Source organism: Ambystoma mexicanum, chromosome 3q (assembly GCF_040938575.1).
Source record: "Ambystoma mexicanum isolate Mex_15411 chromosome 3q, UKY_AmexF1_1, whole genome shotgun sequence".
Taxonomy (NCBI): Eukaryota; Metazoa; Chordata; class Amphibia; order Caudata; family Ambystomatidae; genus Ambystoma; species Ambystoma mexicanum.
Window position 1 is genome coordinate 94,214,838 of NC_090926.1, and position 16,568 is coordinate 94,231,405.

The window sequence follows — 16,568 nt, forward strand, 5'->3', positions numbered from 1 at the left end:
CTCCCCCTTCATACACAATAGACTAACAGGAAGAAAATATGACGTCAACACATGTTGGCCAATGGCCAAGTCTCTGGAACAAAAACAAAGAGGGGATGGCTGGAAGGTTCAGAATGAATCTTAACCTCTGGCATTGCTCTGGGCACCCCTCCCGACCATTGTTCTTCGCCTGCCAAGCCATTACAGAAGGGAAAAGACCATATGCAAATCAGGCTTGGCCCCACCCCAAAAGGGGCAGTCTAGCCCGAACTACTAGGTCACATCCCTTCTGCATGAGAACACAAGATTCCCCAGACATGTTTCAGCCTTGTTGGGCCTCATCAGTGAGGTGTAGCTTGGGTCTCCAGGCATAAAAGATAGACACTGATCACCACTGTCTTTGGGACATTCTTTAGTCGAATTGCTGTATACCTGATATCCCCACATTCAGAGCTGTTCAGGCTATACAGTCACAGCTTGCAAATGGTGCCAACATCACCTGACAGACATAGAATATAGGTGAGAAAGAGTGAAGACGTGACCTGGTGGGCACTGGAGGTCGCTGGCTAGAATCAAGGCAGGTGTCCAGAACTTGACAGCCAAAGGGCAAGAAACATTTTTCTGCCATTCAGTGTCAACGTGTCCACAGGTTATGCTTGCATTGTGAAAGGTGCTCCAGCTGTGTTTGGTACCCCAGGCAGCAGTTTAGTATGAGGGTGTCATGGGAACATCCCTTGCTGCGAGCTCACCTTTCGGTTGTTTCTAAACTGGAAGCCTGTTCACTCGGCAGCCACAGGTACAGTACCTGTCTATGCTTCCCTGTGTGGTCAGATTGGTCAGGGTTGCAGAGCTTCACACATTCTATCACCCTGGGCAATAGACTCAGGTGGTGCTACAACAGTCCATCTCCTTGCCCGCTCATCGTTTCACTGGCATCGAAAGAACAGGTGGCCTGCCATTCTACCGCAAAAGAGCAAAACACTCTTCTAAAAGAGGACAGGTGGTGATTCATCAGCTAGAGCCCAGCGAGGCATGAAGCCAGGCACTGCCGTGCCCAGGTGGGACATGATGAAAGACCAAGCCGCCGCGTCTCCCCGGGTGATGGACGACGCATGCAAGAGATGAATGGACCTTGACGACACGCCTGCTGTATGCAACCATTTAGCAGCTGAGACTAACATTGATCTTCAGTTTGAATCTCAACCTCAAATGTGGGACCAAATGTGGTAAAAGAAACACACTGCAGCAGCTTTACCCATGATTCGTCAAATGTCAGAAGAAACCAGATTAATCACAATAGCACATTTCAGTGACTGTGCCTTTGCCAAACAGAAAGCGTCTTTTGCATGGTAACCTTGGGGGTCGCTGGTAAGAGGAATGAATGGTGTTTCTTGGGTATGTGTCATTATTATATAAAATACATACAACCTGCTGTTTCTAGTTGTCCAGGAGAGAATGAGTAAACTAAAGAAATAGCAACAGTAAGTGTGTTAATTCATCTTCTGAGGACATATCTCGGTCATGGACTTAAACCCTACCCCTTTGCATGCAAAATATCAAAGAGAAGAAGCAAAGGGTTAGCAGTACTATGGAAACCTGCACTGACAGCATCAGATATCAAAGACATCCACAGGCTCAAGGACTACCTCACATGTATCCAGTACTGGATGTCGAGTGCTTACCTGAAGCTCAACCCCTCAAAGACCAAACTCCAGCTACTGACAACAACACAGAACATGCAGACATTCAGACCTGCCTCTCGGCTATGAGCCTTGAGGGCTTCACACCCCAGTTGACCACCTGCGCTAAGTTCCTTGGGGTTTCAAATCGAAAGCCACCTCTCCCTCATGGAGCACTTAGCAAGGAAGACTAAAATAGCTTGGTAGCAATTTCCATCCTGCAGAATATAAAGGCCATCATCCCTGAAAACAATGCTAGATCTGCTTTCCAAGCCTAGGCCCTCTCTCACCTGGATTGCAGCAATGCCTTTCTGGTAGGACTCCCAACGACTACCCTCACACCCCTGAGATGTTTCTTACATGCTGCAGGACGAATCATCAATGGACTCTGCAAATTCAACTATATCACCCCAACCCTCATCAAACTGCTCTGGCTCCTGCTGCAAGTACATATTATCTCCAAATCATGCTGCATCATCTACAAGGTGGTCACTGTGTAGTTCCCAAGCTACCTTAATGAGAAACTCAGCCTCTCCACAGGCCTGCGTTCCACCAGCATTATTAAAACATGCAGAGTGGAACTCCACTGTTTCAGGAAAGAAAAAAAAACAAAAGACAGGCTTTCTCTGTGAAGGGTGCCACACTCTGGAACCTCCTCCCCATAAACAGCACACTTGCTCCCTCACTTCAACATTTCAGAAAGTAGCTCAAGACTCTCCCCTTCAAGGAATAGCTCCTTTCTTACACGTTCACACACCCTCCACTCCACAATAACCCAAAGAATGGGGGATCTGCTCGCCCCTCTACTACAGAGATCTGTGTAAATCCCTTGCTGCCAAATTGCCCACCCTCCCCATCCCCCATTGTTTGCTCCCAGCTCCCTGGTATCCCTGCGTCCCGCCTGGTGTACTTCTTCCTATGATTTGGACAGTACTCCATCACTTTCTGAAGCAAGGTCTGTGCTCAATAAATACACTAATAATAATAATAATAATAATAATAATAATAATAATAATAATAATAATAATAATAATAATAATACATTTATCAGACAGAGATCTCTACAGGCCATATAGCACAAATGAAAAAAACAAAGCATGTGAATCAGCAGACAGCTATGGAGCAAAGATATATAGAGATAACAGCTGCTTCACAGCAAGCAAACTATAAAGCAAAAGAGGGGCAGATCAGAACAAACATCTGGAATCACAGGAAGCATCAGACAACAATCGGATGCAAGGTGACTGATCACCTCCAGGGGTACTCAGCCAAACAGTACTGCAAAGCACTCTGGCCAGACAGGAGAGCATATATTATGGACTTGGCCTTAAGAACACAATACACAGGCTTCATACTCACCAAGTTGTCTTAGGTTCTGGCAAACCTATTGAGAACCTTGGTTGGCTAGGTGGAAAATTAGCTGCTGGTCACACAGACTTCACCAGACACTCTGAAGACACCCAATCACCTTTACAAGCAGAATCAAATTGTTCCTCTTCTACATAGAATCACTCCACAACAATATGCCAAGGCGTCCAAGAGAAGGCCATAACAGCCGGCATGGACTCCATTGACATGAGGACTAAATCTGTGTTCATGTCAGCTTAATTTATACAATCCTATGATTGCATCGCATGTGTCGGCAAATCATATGTACAAACTGTGGGGGAAATTAAAATTGATTTTATTTGGGGAATGAGGGTGACAAGTAACAGACTGTGCCGCGCACAATTTTTCTGAGGTTTTAGTGGATGATGGCATCATTCAAATGACAGTTGGTTCCTCTGTCAAAACGTGTTTGTGTACACTGCTTCTAGACAGCCCGCAGTTTTCAGGATAATCAATATTGCAGATTTATTTAAATTGTATGGTCACAAAAATGAAAATGAAAAAGGTAATTTTAACACCTGAGAATGAGCACAAATAAACTGCAACCCACAATGCTGCCAAAACCTTTCAGAACAAAGGATTATGCTCACTGAACGTGAACAAATGTAACGTTGAGCGGTTGAGGAATCCATCACAGCACTGATAGGTAGTTTTCTACACTCCTCTTCATCAGTAAACAGATGCAGTTTCTTGACAAATCTTCGCAAACTGAACATGTTATGGTAAATTATATTATTTGATATGATATGTCATTTATAACGCGCCTGTACACAAGTGTTTCTAGGCGCGACAAGACAAGGGAGGGAAGACAGAGGGAGGACAAGACAACCGATCTTACTAGGCCTTGTGTCATTCAGATTGTGCAAGCGCGAGAAGGAGAAGTGCAAGGGCAAAGGGAAGGGGGAAGTGCAAGGGAGAGGGGAGGGGAAAACAGGGCAGCAATGTTCTTAGTAAGTGCAGCAAGGGCATCATGGCTCTGGGTAACGCAAGAACAAGGGACTTTAGGTTTACAGTTATAGCCCCTAAGTGCGTGATAGGCCTGGAAGCAGTGCAAGATTGATTGATCAAGAAAGAGCCATGTACCCAGTGGTACTCTGAGGGTAGCCAAGCAACCAGTCGGTTCAAAAGACAGGTAGGTCAAGTAAGTCAGCGGGGGAGAGAGAAAGCAGAGGAGAAGAGGAACGTTTTTAGCTGCTTCCCAAACTTCAGGTGGTCCGTCTCAAGTTTTAGAGGGGCAGGGATGTCATTGCAAAGGGACGCATCTGCAGAGGAGAGAGATTTACCCCCCACTCTCTGCCTGGAGAACACAGACCATCCCATATAGCCCTAAAACCAAACGTTCCAAGGGAAATCATGACGCTGCATTCACCCGTTCTTGGATGCCAACATTTTTTCTTTTAACATGAAGCAGGTGATGCTGTCACATTAAGGTGGTACCCTTCTGTGATGTGTATGTCTCAAGCACAGCTCTATGTCCAGAGAATGTGACTAGTTAATAACACGGACATTAGCAAGAGACCCATAGCTTCAAAACAGTACGGCTGCTTCCCTACCCACTTTGCTTTAATTCACAATTCCCAATAAGGGTATTTCGGTGCAAACTCTTTTCTGAAAGGGGTCAAAGGTGGAAAAATATTGAGTGCTCCAACCACCAAGGAGGAGCAAGTAAGGCTCCGGTTATTAAATGTTTCATGTCTGGTTTTTGATCATATCCATGTTTTCAGGAAATCCACACAAAATACATTTTAAAACAATCTGAAAGGGTCTTATTTACATAGTCAATTGAGCTGATAAAAACTGATGTAATTTTTATTTTTCCAAACAAACTGGTGATCTTTAACGGGCAAAGGAACCATGCACAGAGATGCAATTTGATTGCTCTGAGAAAAGCAGACACCTAATGTGGTTCTCTGGATCTGTTAGCTCAATTCTGGTTTATAGAAGGAAACTGCATTTGGGCCATGGACATTATTTGGGGGTCACCACGAATCGACTTCCCTGCAACCCCTGGCACTGCCCCTGTGACCCCTGGTGAGGGATCACACAGGCACTGTCAGGGCCCCCACAGCATGAGGGGCCTGCCACGCCATGTCCAAGACTCCAAAAAAGAAATACCTATTTTGGGCGGCTTGAGATCGATGGACCTTCATCTCGTGCCACAAAGGAAATAATGATTTCCTTGCGGTTGAGATGGAAACTCTCCGGCACTTCCATCACGCGCTGCAATGGATGCAGCTGGAGATTGAGCCGCAAAGTAAGTATTTCCATTTTTGCCACACGAGATGGAGGTGCCCAGGTGCCACAGCGCACGTCAGGAACCAGGAAACACTCCCTACTCGAGAGATTCCTGGTTCCTGTTTGTACCGTGGAATAGTCTTGCTGGAAATTCCTGCAGTGACTGGAAACAGGTGTGAAAAATGCATTGTGTGTGTGTGTATGTATGTTGCATGGTGTTTATGTTTGTGTGTGGGTATGCTGGTGTGCATATCTGTGTGTGTATTATGGGTGTCATGTGTGTGAATGGATGAGTGTGTGGTGTGTGTAAATGAGGGAGTGAATCTTGTGTGACTGTGTGCGCTTGTGCTGGGTTGAGAAGCTGATTTTGGTTGGAGTGGGGTGGATGGGTAAGAGAGTGCAGAGGGAGGCAGGTGTGAGGTAATTTGCACTACTGCTTTTTTAATTGGCGTGCATGACAAAGTAATTATGATATATGTTATTAAGTGGCTAGACTGACATTTTGGTGCAGTCAGTTCAGCCATGACTTACTGTGCCATGAAGTGTTTTACTGAGCATCTATTATAAACCAAGCATTATACGTGTTATTATGTGACTAGACTGTCCTACATTGGAGCTAGTTTGGAAATGTGTTCTTATGGCAAAGCGAAAAGGTGTATGCTTATGTGGGGTACTGACATATATTGGTAAAGCCAGATTGGGCATGTTTTCTTATAGTATTATTATTGGCATTATGCACAGAGCAGAGATTAATTTGTTCTTACATGGGAATACTGGCAGACTTTGGTGCAGCCAGCATGGAAATGTATAGGCAGAGCCAGTGTGAATGTGTTTTTTTAAATGGCATATGCTGTGAGGAAAGGCAGGAAAATGTCTTGGGAAATGCTGCTCTGCACTGTTGGTGACTTGCATCTATTGGATTATTCTGTGAGTTACCCTACAAAACTGGTTAGAAACTGTGTGGCATTTTACACAATGTTTTTCATCTTTACAGAAAGTGTACCACATAATGCACCATTTTAACCCATTATTAAAAAAGAAATCTTGCGGGAAGAAACCCTACCCCTCAACTCCCTCTCGTTAATGTGTGCTCCATCGCTACGCTTAGTCGCTCTCGCATACCTGTGGAAAATATTCATGCCCCTCCTATTAAATAATTCCCACTGCCAGTGGCCAGAAACCACCCCCTTGTTTCTATATTTGGTGAGTGATATGAGCTTTGATTAAAAAAACACATCCTTACGTGTTGCACCTAGATCAGCACACACCTGCCCCTACAGTGGCATGATCATCATGGGGATTGCACACATGTGATGGTCAATGGCAGCCTGCAGGGTGTCACATAACGTCCTTTGAGGAGATTTAAGGAGGGTCCTTACCATGGCTCACAGGAGGGACCACACATGTTGTGTTATGCCTCTGAGATACAGGCAAACAAACATTCCATGATACCTTATCAGATTCCATCCTTGTGACCTGAAAATAACCCAAAGATCTCTGCAAAGGTTCCTTTTAATCACTGCACTCTCTTGTAGGTACAGAGGCCTATGGTCTCGAGGATAAAGATAGATATCTTTAGCAGGTGCACAAACACATCTAAGGGGGTTCATGAAACATGCTGAGTGTGCATTTTGGGCTATATTTGGCATATTCCATTAGGGCAGCACCTGGGAATATGGGTCTATACTTGACATATGATTACTACACCTGATATGTGCAGCTCTAATTGATATAAGATGGCAGTAAATGGCCATATAAGACTGTAGTGGATTATGCTTGGCAGTGCCCCTATCCTATGTTTGTTATACTGGGTCTAACCCTGTCATACCATGACAACTTGGCATATAAAGGGAGCACTCTGTTTAAATGGTATTTAAGTCTAAAGTATTTGGTATTTTATGAAATGTAAACTTATGGATGTGTTTACACCCATCAGTAACTTCCGGTGATGTCATCAGAGTTAAATGTCATGTGATGTAATTTCATGTGATATCATCACAGTCAAAGCTCGTATGACATAATTTCCCATGCTGTTATTGGATGTTTGATGTCACTTTCACTACCTCTGGCATTTTGGTGAATTGACGTCCCTGAGTTAGCCATTCCTGCTACACCAACCACCATCCCCATTTTGCTCAATGGCCAGTCCGCAGTTGTCATTCTTGGAATTTCCTTTGGTGTACTTCATCCTGATGAAGGAACCCACATTTTGGGGAAAGTCGAAACATAAACGACTCACTAAAATCACATAATAAAATTAATCATTGCAGTAGACCATCTGTTTTTCCCAATGAAGGACAGTAAAGTCATACTGGAATTTGAAGCACAGCTTCAATACATATTAATGCGAGGTGCTTCTAACAAGTTTTTTAATGTTTTTTCTACAGCACCTTATTGCCAAACATGTTGCTTTAATGTTCTGAAGAAGAGGAGGGGTTTGGACAGGCTTACAAGGAAGCGGAGGTGCAAGAGAGGCTACCCAATCATGTGAGAGACTGGCAATGGGTAAGTACAGTATACATGTGCAGTGTAGAGGAAGTGCCTTCATGCTATCCATACTGTGATGCAAATCAACAGTTCATATCAAGCCTGGGGTAAAACAGGAACAACTAGTAGATGGAATACGGAGAAAGCCAGGCGAACAGGGTCTGAAAGAAAGAGAAAGCGGTATTGTTTTTTTTTTTTTTGTTGTGGCACATTACAGCGATATATTGCCAAGTAACTGATTGTGTTAGAATGTTTAAGTTGGTTGTGCACTGCTGAAGTTTAACACATGTGAGCAAGATGCTGTATGTTATTACTTATCTTAAAGTACAACATGAAAACGTGTTGTCAATGTATTTCATTACAATGTTTGAATAATTGTTCTCCTATACATTCAAAGCTGCATATTAGCTTTTTTAAACACAAACACATTCTACATTGATTAGATGGATCAGCAAATGGAAGATTTCTTACATTAGTTTAGACAATAGACCAAGTAGTAAAGCGCGTGCCAGTGTGTGGCCATCTATCATAGCAAATATAATACCCTTTAATATAAGTAAAAAGGATGTTGCAACATACTTATAATATCCCTTAGAAGGCAATGTATCCCCTATATATAATTCACCATGTATGTGAGTGATTGTGTCAGAGAGGGAACTTTGCAGAACATATTAAAAACCTTGGTGTCATCTTCCACTCCTCTCTCCTCTCCTCCCATCGCATACCTTGCCAAGAAGGTCCACTATCAGCTGCACCTTCTCAGAAGTATTCCCCCTTTCCTCACCTTCCCCCAGAAACTCAATGTGTCCAGAGCTCTGGTCTTCTCTAGGCTGGACTACTGCAACATCCTCTTCCTCAATCTTCCTTCATCCTCCCTTTGCCCCCTTCAACTAATCCAGAATAGGACTGCACGAATGATCCTTGGCTTCAAACCCAGCGACCACAGCTCTCCAGTCCTACAATCTCTCCACTGGCTCCTGGTTGCTGCTAGGATAAAGTTAAAGGCTCTCTGCATCATCATGAAATCTTTCTGAGGCCTGGGACCCTGCTACATCTAACTCTCTCTCCCTAAATACGTCCCATGCAAGAGCCCTTCAGTCTTCTAGCTCTAACTATCTGCAGATCAGGTACTTCGCTAAGGAGAGAGTGGGGGATAGATCTCTCTGCTCCACAGGAGCATCCCTCTGGAATGGTCTCCCTGCCCCTCTCCGGTTTGAGCCAGATCTCCCTAAGTTGAGGAAGCTCATCAAGAACCTCCTTTTCTCTTCTTCCTTCCCTCTCCCCTTTCCTGTTAACACCTGGTTCCTTCTAAGTTCTACAGGGCACAAGGCACCCCCCACCCAGTCCACCCCCTCCTTGCACTTAGCATGTGGATCCTCACCTCCTGCAACCCATGCAATCCCTAGCACTTGCCCTCCTGGACTACCATTAGCACCCGCATAGCCCCTATGGCCCTCGACCCCCTTGTACACTCCCCTTTGTACTTGCACTCTCTCCTCTTTACCCTGCACTTCCTTTTGCCACACCAGCACCTTGGATTTCATGCAGACTGGCACTCCTCTTGCACGTCTTTTTACTGCACTTGCACAATCCAAATGCCACAAGACCTAGCACAACCGTTATTGTTTTCTTTCTCCCTTGTCCCCCACTTTATTGTCTTGTGTCACCTTGAAACACCATTTGCTGTATGCAGTAGCATGTGCAGCGTTCCAAGTGCCATATGGAATTATCAATAACAATCTCAGACCCAAATAACCAGACAGACTCAAAGAATATGGCAAAATTCTACTTTATTATCAGCTCAATAAAGTAGGGAAACCTGATGAACAAACAGAATGCAGCTCATTCCCTCTCGCCAATAATTTGATTATACATAGGCTTTATACCTCAATGTTTGTCAGCTATGATGTCATCCTACGTGGTAAACTTTAAAAACCCATTGAAGGGAGGGATTGGTTAAGGGAACATATATACTTATTGTTCATTTAGGTTTTAGTGTCATTATTGGATGCCCCCTGCCTGGGTGGTACGCCTTGAACTACCTCTAAGAATAGAAATAACAGCAGCATAGTGGCTTCATCAACATTGTATAGTATACTGCTACATAGACCCTCATGATTAGCTGCATACACTCCCAACCTTGGACTTTTGGCTAGTTAGCAGCATGTAAGTAAAATGAAACTGAGGTGCGGGGAACAATGTCAGATGACTACCCACTTGTTCAATTAGCCTACCATCTCACATTGATCAGGCCCTAAACCAAGGCTTCTTCTTTGTAGTTGAACTTGCAGGCTGTTCTCTTCTCTGGAACTTTTAAGTGAGTGTAGGTACACCACTATATTCTTCGTCTGAAACTTAAGGAATAGGTCTGGTTTTCAAGTTTTGAATCACATGTGAGGTGACCACAATGTTCGACCTTTTAGTTAGTGCTATGTTATGCTCAATTATGCTGGCTGCCTTTACTCTTCTTGGTCTCTGGAGACTTGGTTGCTCTGTCTCACATATGCTTTCTGTATTTTTGAGTGTCCAATACTTGGCACTTGCAGATGTTTTCTTCTTTGTTTAATCTAAGAGAAATATGTCATGCATATGCAGCTTTATCTCCCTTTGTGTATTGCAATTATTTCTTGATGTGGCATCCTTGATTCCAGGCCAATACATATTCATTGTTCCTCACACAAACCTGTTTTTCCGGTGCCTTTCAGCTCTACAGCCCTTGGTCTGTCTCTGAGGTAGTTTGGTTATTCTTAATAGGAGTCCGACACCCATATTTGAATCACGGCTGCTTTAATTATGTTATATTTTCAACTGCTGCAAGCTTCTATATGTCTCATCTACCTTGATGTACATTTACTTCATCTCTTCTCATCTTTGCTGCACATGATTTCTTCATATCCATTGACATGTTTCTTGTGTTATTTCAGTCACATCTTTGAACTTTGCATATTGTTCCAGTGCATCTGCATATCTTCTCTTTACAATATCACTACGCCCTTGTCTGATTTCTTGTGTAACTCCTCAATGTTGAATGGTGTATGCAGGCATCCTTTCACCATGTCATGCCTGGTGTCGCACACAGTGCTCTCGTACTGCTATTCCAGTATGACAGAAGTGAGGGGATGGGCACTAGAGATGACAAATGCAATGATAGGAAATTAATGCAGCAAAGAAATAATACTTTTGGGTTTCAATCAAATGCAATGTAATCACTCTTTCCCCCTGCACACTACTAAATCCCCCTTAATATGCAATATAGAGATGGAAGGAGAGAAAACAGGTTTCAGGAATATACAATCTCAACCAATACAGTTTCAATCCCAATTCCCCCCGGCAAGCAGAGAGAAACAGGAATGATTTCAAAACAGGTCAAGTGCTTTTGAATGTGGTTCTGGATAAATGGGAAAAACACTGAAAAATGAATTGAATTCCCTAAATTGGATTAAAAACTAGTGAGAGCCACTTTGTATAGTTTCAGGTAAGCACTAGCAATGATGATGGAACAACTAGCAGTTTGAAAACGGAATTCTGAGGTAAGAGGCAAAGAATAGCTGCTTTATACGTGATGAAAATTAGGCAATTACAAATTTGCGGCAACTTGTCAGCGCGCGAGAAACATGATTGCGGCAAAAATATAAGGATATATATATATATAGTGAACTTTCATTATAATTATAATCTTAGTCTGTTTCTCATCTGCCTCAGGATACACACATAGTATGCTTCTCAGCTCCCTTGTAGATACATTGGTGCTTTGAAAACCAGATTTAATGAACGCTATACGAATTTAGGCCTAGAATAACAATTTAGCAGAAAACATTTGTTTTGTTTCTAATACTGTATATGGAATCAAAGAAGATGAAGACTGCCCTGCTTTCTGAATTGGAGACTGCGGAACCTGGAAGAAGGGCTCAAATCCCCACCTTCGAAACTTCATACATTATAGGCTCCTGAGCAAAACACGTTTCATCACTGTGCCTTATTTTTCTTAAGTGTCTGTAGGGAAAGCCTCACTCAGGCTGGTTTATAGCCTGTAGTGTTACTCTATAAATATTTGTAACAGTTTGTGTTAACCATATTGGTGAGGTGGCAGGATGACAAGTCTTACTTATCTTTCTGGGGTTTTTGGGGTCTGTATACAGTATACTGGTATTGTTTTGGCATTGTGGGATGGGGAGGCAGGAAGGCGGTTATGGGAATTTTGCCATGCTAGCCCTGGACCGGTAACTTGCTTTCCGTATGTCGACCTTATACTTTTACCTTATTATTTTGCCTTTTACTGTATGACTAATGAACTGACATATCCAACTAAATATCACCCATTGTGCACCTGTATTGTGCTTCTGTACTGTATGACCAATTAAAAGACATGTAAAACTAAGTATCACCTGTAACCATATTCGTAAGTTCAAGCGCCCAGATGCCTGAGGGTTCGGTGTGCTTTATAAATGTAATACATACATAAATAAATAATATATGACTCTGAAAACAAACCCGGACCCCCTGACTCAGCAATGGCTGTGCTCTACCAATTGATTCTCTAGCTTTGCTACCTCTTTACATTTCTCTAACATTTAAGATGAAATGGGAGGAGATGTAGAGTGCTGTCAAATTTCAAACTGTAACACATCGAAAACTGGGCTCAAACCTCATCTTTCCTATTTCACCAATGATATTATCCTTGTGAAATAACTTTACTATGTTTGGTAAGTGGGAGAATTTCCAGGGATCGGGGCTCACAGAAACCACAAACATTACTGAAATTATTTTTGCATAAAAGGAAAGTAATGGCAATAATGTCTACTATATATACTTGGGAATATGTGGGAGGAAGAGAGGTTGGTATTGAGATTACTTGGGCTGGAAGTGGGCGCCGCTGTACTCTGGGCTTAGGCCAACGCACCATGGACCAGAAAATTAAACTTGACATTGAGGCCAAATGTTGCCAGTCCTCTCCTTATTTACATGCCCCATTAAGTCAGTGACTCAGTTCCTCAGCATATTCATTGTGATCTCCTAAAAGCAGTGTATGTGACTTTTAATTTTGATATGGGATGGGGTCACATCCTGCATGTTTCATGATCCTGCTCTTGCATGCGCAAAGAGCGCCTGACTGCAGGTAACGGGTTACCTGCCACTTCTCTTACAGCTCGGTCCTAGAGCTGCTTTTCAAGGCATTCATCAGTCACAGCAATGAACCTGTGATGGACGCAGAATCTGCCAAACAAGCGCGGTGGAGGAAAACGCCGCGCCTGGCTATCGCTGCACTCAATCGCACTCAATCGCCAATATTCGCCAACAGCAGGCATCATTCAAATGGATTTTTATTTTGCTCTGTTTAATGAACTGTGGAAGAGAAGCAAAACAACTTTCATTTTCCTAGCCACGACCAATGCACGCAGTGATTTCATAAGTTCAGACCATAGCACCTCTTTGTTGCCTGCAAATATAATAGCTGGGGTAAAGTGCTAGATTGACGAGGCATGAAATTACAGTTGCTGGGGGATGCAGCGATCAGGCTGTGTATGATGTGAGCTCTGCAATGCAAGCTGCCCACACAGAGCTTTGTGGCACAGCAAATCTGTAAGGTGAGTTTGCCACTTTCCTCATGCTTATACACTTTGGCCTGACACCAGAGATGTGAGTGCCCTAACAGTGACTGCACCCCATTGTTTAGTGTAGGATGCACCTGACTAAGGGACAGTTGCTCAAGAGGCACTCATTGTTTTTTACACCGCATCTACTAAACTAAAATGCATCTAAAAATGTTTGCTGAGTTCTTTTGCCGAGTGGATTTTGCTCCAATGATTGTTGGTTTGTTTGTTTTATTATTTATATAGCGCACCAGACCCAAAGGTATTCGGGCGTGAAGGCATGAAGAGGGTTCTTCAGCTTACGTTTCAGAATAAACAGGATTATATACAGTACAGCCATGGTTACAGTGCTGTATACAGACACAAGCATGGAGAAAGGAAACAAAAACAGGTACATACAATTTGTAGGGGGAATGTAAAAAACGGCAGAACATATATACAGTGGATCCCTGAGAGGCTGGTGCGGTATGGTCAGACGTCATGTTCCTTTAGCAAGTGAATGAGGTTGGATCTGAATTGTGAGTAGGGGAGATCTTCCCTTAAGGCAGGGGGGAAGGGAGTTCCAGTGTTGAGCTGCTTTGACCGGGAAGCTACTCCCACCGGATTTAGTGAGCCGAAATCTGGGTACCAGCAAGAGGTTGGAATTAGCTTTTCTTAGGGGGCGTGCGGCTGTTTGTCTGGTGAATCCGTTTAGTAGGTATTGGGGGGCTGCGTGGTTAAGGCATTTGTGTGCCAGGGATGCAGTTTTAAGGAGTATTTTGTCTTTAGTGGAGAGCCAATTGACAGATCTCCTAAGGTCTGATATATGGGCATTTTTAGGAAGACTAAGGGCAGCTCTTATTGCATTATTTTGAAGGGTCTGAATTTTGGAAGTAATGTAGTTATTGTTGCCTATATATAGAACAATAGTCCAATTTAGACAGAACTAGAGCTCTAGCTAGGGTGACGCAATTGTTGGGGGAGAGGAAGGGTTTGGCTGCTCTAATTAACTTGCATGTGCAGGAGGTGGCTGAGGACATAGCGTTTACTTGTTTGCCAAAGGTAAGCGTGGAATCTAAGTAAAAGCCAAGGGTTTTGACTACTTTGGCCACAGTTATGTTGTTGGTGTCAATTATGAAGGAGGAATAATTAGGACCACGTTTTTTAATATTAGAGGGTGAGCCCAGGATGAGGAGTGCTGTTTTGTCATCATTCAGGCATAGTCCATGGGAGGCCATCCATGCCTGGATGATGAGGTAAACTCTGTTCACAAAGGCAAAATCCTTGTCATAATCACCCGTCAACTTGATGAGGATCTGTGTATCATCTGCGTTATTAGTTTAGGTGATACCTAGACCATCTAGATCATCGAAAAGGGGATTTGTGAAAATATTGTACAGAGTGGGAGATACACATGAACCTTGGAGTACGCCACATGTGATGGGAATAGGGCCTGCAGCTGCTAGGGGAGAGAAAACCCTCATAGTCCTGTTATTGAGAAAGGACTGGATCCAAGTGACTGCCTCTTGGGAGAAGTGGGCTGCGGTGACCAAATGGTCACAGAGTATTGAGTGGTCTACCAGATCGAAAATGGCAGAGAGGTCGACGAGTAGCAGGAGTGACGTCTTGCCTTTGTCCCTAAGTGTGTCAATTTGTGCCTTGAGGTCTAGGTACCGTGTTGTGGTCTGAAGCCGGACTGGCGAACTCCCAAGAGTTGGTTAAGTTCCAGATGATGCTGAATTTGTAGGTATGCTACTTTATCCAGGATTTTAAGTAATGAAAGGTACAGTAGTTATGGGTCGATAATTGGTTGGGATGGCTGGGTCCAGGGTTTGTTTTTTAAGGAGGGGCAGGACCCACAAGTGTTTCAAGTTGCTGGGTATGGTGCCAGATGAGAATGAGGCATTTATGAGTTTAGTGATGAAGGATGAGAGTTCACGGGTTGCGTCTTTTATGAGTTGTGCCGGGCACAGGTCACCCTGACAATTGGACAGTTTAAGGGTAAGGATGACTTTTTCAACTTCTTTAATGGAGACTTTGCTGAAGTGGAAGCTGGGGGTGTCTGGTCTGTGTGGTGTTGGGGTAGCTTTCCGGGTGGGTGGAGTGTTTGTGTCAGTCTTAGGGGTGGTATCTTTGATATCGGTTTTGGGAACGGTGATAGTACTTTGTTGTTAATCTTTGCCTGGAGCATTGTAATCTTATTGGCCAGGGCCTCTTGTATACTAGTGCACCAGTTCCTATCTTTGAGGCATAAATCAGGTATTTGGGTGGGGGATTCTACTTCTTTCAGGATAGAGAACAATTCTTTGGTGTTAGATTTAGCTTGAGAGATTCGGGAATTATAGGACGTTTGTTTAGCTAGGATAATCTCTTTTTATAGAGGGTGGCTAGTTTGTTCAAGTTATTTTTGTTGACATCTGAGGGGTCTGATCTCCAGATTTTTTCACTCAGTCGTTTCTTTTGTCTGATGTCTTTCAGGAGGGGCGTGAACCACACATTTAAGTGTTGGCGGGGTTTGCTTTTTCAGAGGTGCAATGTCATCTAGAGAGGCCAGCATCACTTTGTTGTAGATATCTACCATGGTGGCTGGGTCAGTCTGATCTGAGATGGAATTTAAGGTAGGTAGGATGAGGAGTTGAGATTTTCAGGAGTGATGTTTCTTTTATTTCTGGTGGGTGCAGTGGGAGCTATGATACTTTTGTTCAATGGTGGTGTGGCTTCTAGGGAGAACGATATTAGGTGGTGGTCGGACCAGTGTTGAGGTAGTATGGACGTGATAGTGGTTGGGCAATTATGTTCCGCAATCCAATCCAGGGTCCTACCTTTGATGTGCGTAGGTTCCATAATCTTTTGGGAGAAACCTAGTTCCTCAAGGGTGTTATTAATCTGTAGGGCATTGGTGTCTCGGGCATCATTAAATCCACGGTTGAAATCTCCTAGAATGAGACATTGAGTGGAATTTTTTAGGTTATTGGATAGTAGGTTCATGAGGTCTTCCTCGAAGGAACCTAGGGGTCCTGGTGGTCGGTAAATCAGGTAAATGGTGATAGTTTGGTTGTTGGCTATGGTGAGTTTGGCTGTCAGAGTTTCACAGGAGTTAGAGTTAGTTGGTGCAGATAGTCTTAACGTTAAGTTATTTTTAACAATTATAGCAAGGCTGCCACCTCTAGAAGTGGTGCGATCCAATCGTATAAAAGAATAATTGTCTGGGATGACTAACATGATAGCT

The 16,568-nt window shown here is 43.5% G+C and overlaps 1 protein-coding gene across 1 annotated transcript in view; it reads right to left on the minus strand.

The window, feature by feature from the left end:
* The window catches only part of PDE1B (phosphodiesterase 1B), a 1,810,462-nt gene that overhangs the window by 1,510,877 nt on the left and 283,017 nt on the right, over positions 1-16,568 (minus strand). The window lies entirely within an intron of this gene.